This window comes from Echinops telfairi, unplaced genomic scaffold (genome assembly GCF_000313985.2).
Source record: "Echinops telfairi isolate 266 unplaced genomic scaffold, ASM31398v2 ScPeMD7_1;HRSCAF=3_0, whole genome shotgun sequence".
Lineage (NCBI taxonomy): Eukaryota > Metazoa > Chordata > Mammalia > Afrosoricida > Tenrecidae > Echinops > Echinops telfairi.
This window is the reverse complement of record NW_022103896.1, coordinates 40005886-40010483: the sequence shown is the minus strand read 5'-3', so window position 1 is coordinate 40010483 and position 4598 is coordinate 40005886.

Below are 4598 nucleotides of genomic sequence, written 5' to 3'. Positions count from 1 at the left end.
TTGATTAAAAAAATGTTTTTATTGCTATAACTACAGGGATATTTTTATTTAAAAATATCACTGCACAAACATTGAATAGACAATCATTCTGGTTGTCACCCAATCTGAGAGTGTCACCCAATAAAGTCTACACCCCACTGGCGACTGTAAGCTAGGGTCACTTATCATGAGGAATCTACTGCTAAATTAGCACGATGGAACACTATTATTGTAAAATGCTGCCATGGCATTAAGGTCTTCCACTTGCCTAGACAAACATGAAGCCTGTCCTGGCATGCACTTTCCAATAATTGAGCTGACGGAAATAATGTTCCTCTCTCCTCAAGTTTATAAAAATGACCTACCAATCTAGGCGTGTTCAATAAATGAATAAAAGATTGCTCTATTGAGTACAATTGCTTAAACCAAGGGTTCTCCACCTGTGAGTCGCGAACGACCCTTTCACAGGGGTCGCCAGATTCATAACAGTAGCAAAATTACAGTTATAAAGTAGCAATGAAAACAATTTTATGGTTGGGGGGGGTCACCACAGCATGAGGAACTGTATGAAAGGGTGGGGGTATTAGGAAGGTTGAGAACCACTGGCTTAAACAATTTCACAAAACCAAAAAAGGGGATCTTGACCTTAAAATCTACCTTCTTTACCTTCTTACCCTCCCCCACCCTGACCCCCAATCAGAATGAAAGTCCAGGGTCTCCAAAGACAGCACCTGACATGTAGTCTCACTCACTGCCATCCAGTGGATTCAAACTCATAGAGCGGTGCAGGACCGGGTAGAACTGTCCCTGTGGGTTTCCAAGACTGCGACTCTTTGTCTGGGGGGGGGTGGGGTGAAGCCTCAACTTTCTCCTGGGGAGCAGCTGGTGCTTTTGAACTGCTGACCTTATGGTTCGCAGCTCAATGTGTAAGCACTCCTCCATCAGGGCTCACCCCCAACATATAGTAGGCACTCAGAAATAAGGGAGGAGGAGTTGGTACCTCATAGTCTTTTGGGGGGGTGGGGGGTGGAGGTGGTAGTTTGCTGAGTTAAAGTCAATAATAGTACATTAATCTTCTGAGGGAATATTCACTAGTAAATAGCGACAGGGACCTACATTTTCCTTTCTTAAAACTTGTATCTGCCCTCAATTATTAGCCTTGGCTGTTCCCTAAGTAAACACTGGCTGTTCTCAATGTGACTTCTTCAAACCCTCTGCTGCCCGGAAGCAAAAAAATCCTGCTGAGAAAGACAACCACGGGTTGTAGAGGGATTACCTTGTCCCTGCCCGTTACATGTCTCACCCTTGAAAATCCTCATGAGGAAAAGATCATTTAAAAACTGCAACTCATTGTCAACGGGAAGCTGAGCACTTCTATAGACGATGCAACCTCGGTCAACATAAACCATGCTTCAGATCGTAAGCGTTTTGCACTGGCTTCCCTGCGTTGACGCCCTAAAATAAAAGCTTAGTTTCTGAAACCAGAAATCGGTAACACTGGCTTCTCTTGGAGCCCGTGTTTGCAGGGCTCGGCCCTGACTCCAAGACGCACTCCCCCCCCTTCCACCCCCACCCCCGCTGGCCCAGCTCGAAACCTTGGGGGGAAGCGCACCAGCCGGATGGCGTTTTGGCTGACTGGGGACACAGTAGGAGTCCGGTCTCGGACAATGCAGTGAGAAAGTCTCAGGGAGATGGAGCGGGCAGAAAAAAAAAACAATAGAAAGTTCGATTTTCCTTCAGACTGGTCACGGGGAACAGGAATAAAAAGACCATGCTCGTGCTTCCGTAAAGGAAGGTAAAGGAACTTGAACCAATGTTAAAATGCCACCTCTGCAGGGTTGAGGGCCTGGGGCACCTGGTTGCAGGCATTTGCACGTGGTGCCTTAGAGACAGTTAAGGAAACCAACCAGACACAAACTCCCTGCGGCGGCTGGCTGCGGAAGGTGAGCGTTGGGTTCAGCCACCCTGGGCATCCCGCGGAGCAGCCTTGGGCCACCTGAGGCCACACGCAAGCGCGTGCGCCACGCCGGCTGTGGACCAAGGCCAAGTAACGGGGCCGGAACAACGGTCCCTGCTCTATGCAGCCACTGGTGGCGAATTGCTTCACCCTTGGCCCACGCTCTCTGGCCCAATGGAGGAAGGGCAGGCAGGCTGTGGACCAGCGGGCTAGGTGTGTGTGGAGGCGTGTGCGGCGGTCAGACGCGGGATGCGATGCAAAGAGGAGATGGACTTCAGACTGGACCCCGAGGGGGAAGTAAGCATCCCCCAAGGCCAGAACGAGGCTCCTGAAGCGTTCCTGATATCAAATATTGTATTCCATCATCGTAACCATTAAGGACAAAAAGTATCCCACCCCACCTCGCCCTTTTCTTTCCTTTTCTCCTCACCTCACCAACCTTCCAATCTGACTTCTTGTGGGGAAGGGTCTCACCTAGTTCCTTTAGGTAAGATTCCCGGAACAAAATGAGCAAGAGCGTGAACGAATGAGTGAATGCAGCACAGGAGCACAGACGCCCCCTCATTGCCCCCAAATGTCAGTTTGCTGGAGGTCAGCAGTTAAGTAGCAAGAGCCCGAACGGCCTGGAGGGCTTGTTCAAACAGATTGTAGGGCTCAACTCCCAGGGTTTCTGATTCAGGAGGGCAGACCCGAGAATTTACATTTCTAACCAGTTCCAGACCTTGCTGCTGCTGCTGCTGCTGCTAACGCAGCCGCGCATCACTTTGTTAGTCGCAATTCCAGTGGGAAGCGTCGGTGGACTTCGCCTTTAGTGGTCTCAGGGAAGCGGACTCCTTGCAGAGAGAGCCAACTCATCTCCTAGGCTCCCAGGTCAAATCAGAGCTTCGAATTCCCGGTGCTTTTCTTTGCGTTCCCCATAGCGCAGCATTGGAGGCTCCAGCCGACCCAGTGCAGCTCATAGGAAATCAAGATTTTTGTTTGAATTTCCCCAAGGTCCGAGCCCTGGCAAATTGGTTAAAAAACAAGCAAGCAAGCAAGCAAATAAATGAAAGTCGAATAAAAAAAATTGCAGCTTTCCCATTCTGCCTTAGCCTTTTTGTCCGGTGGTCGTTTGAATCCCACGCGGGTCAGCGCCAGCTAGACAGATGACAAGAGCCTGCGGACGGAAACCTTCTACAGGTCGCTCCGGCCTCGGAGGCGCCTCGATCTTGCCCTCTGCCGTCCAGTCCCTGCCTTCTGGAAACGCAAAGAAAAGCACCGGGAATTCGAAGCTCTGATTTGACCTGGGAGCCTAGGAGATGAGTTGGCTCTCTCTGCAAGGAGTCCGCTTCCCTGAGACCACTAAAGGCGAAGTCCACCGACGCTTCCCACGCGCTTTTCGACCCCGCCCAGCACATGCCCAAGCCAATCCCAAGCTGGCTTGTTTCGCCAGTGACCTCTCGGGGTTGCGGGTGTTGAAAAGTTGCCAGGCGCTCCCCAACCTCAAAGACCGAAGCATCGCCAGGGCTGCCTCCAGGCTGCTCTGCTTTCGCTGACCCCGCCAGGCTCGCCCAGCCCCCAGCCATGACCATGTAATTCGTCCTCCAGCCCAGACCCTGCGTCCGCCCCCCTGCTTGCCCTTTCTGGACATTCACTGCCCTCCTGTGCGGCCCGAGCCCATCACAACATCGAACATCGCATCTCCTCTCAGTTCCAGTGGAAGAGCGGCCTGAAGTAGGCTGGGTTGGCCCCTCTGGAGACTGGGGACTGGGAGGGCAGGAGGGCCTGGCCCTCTGGAGGGATGGGGTGGACCTTGTCTCTCAGTCCCCAGAAGTCGTTCTCCACTTCATATCCATCCCACCCCACCCCACCCCACACACACACGGTGCCACCCACGGGCCCACCCATTCCAGCTCTCTGGCTTCTGGAGAGTACAGCTCAGCTCTTCCGGGAGCCCGTTCCCAGTGCAGGAATCTGAGTTGGCGGGAACAGGACCTCCAGCACACTCCCCGCTCAGGGTGACAACTGGAGTCTTTCCTCTTGCTCTGGAAAGCCATAGTGGTCCCTCTAACCAGGAAGAGTGTCGCCGGGGCAGGCCACCAAACAGGACCTCCACAAATTTACCAGTGTCGGCAGTAGAGTGGTTTATAGGCCTGGACAACAGGTCCAGGCCAACCCCGTGCTGCGCACTTGATGTTGCTGCTCCCAGCGCAGCCTCGGGTCCAGAGGTCCGCCCCGGAGCCCGCGCCGCGCAGTGAGCAATGCCGGCCTCCAGGGGGCGCTGCGGCTCTTCCCGCCGCAAGCAGAGCTCCCGCGCGCCCCCACACCCCCACTTTGCCTCCCACGCACACACTGTCCCACCCCGTGCCGGTTTAGAGCGCGGAGAGGGACTTGCTTTCTTTTCAAAGATAAAAAACGTTTTGGTCTTTTTGGTCCCTGCCTCCGCATTGCCAGTGATCCTCACCCACCCACCCCCACCCCCCGGCTCCCGTGGGTCCCCTCACTAGGTTCTCTGGAGACTGGCACCAAGCTGAGCGCCGAACTCTTCGGGTTCCCCCGGAAACGGCTGGGGTTCAAATGCAAACGTCTGAGGAAGCCAGGGGACAAGGCAGGCGAGGAATGATGCGGAAAGATGGGGTGATGTGCTTCATAAAGGGTAGGAGGGTTTGTGAGTGTCCTCAGC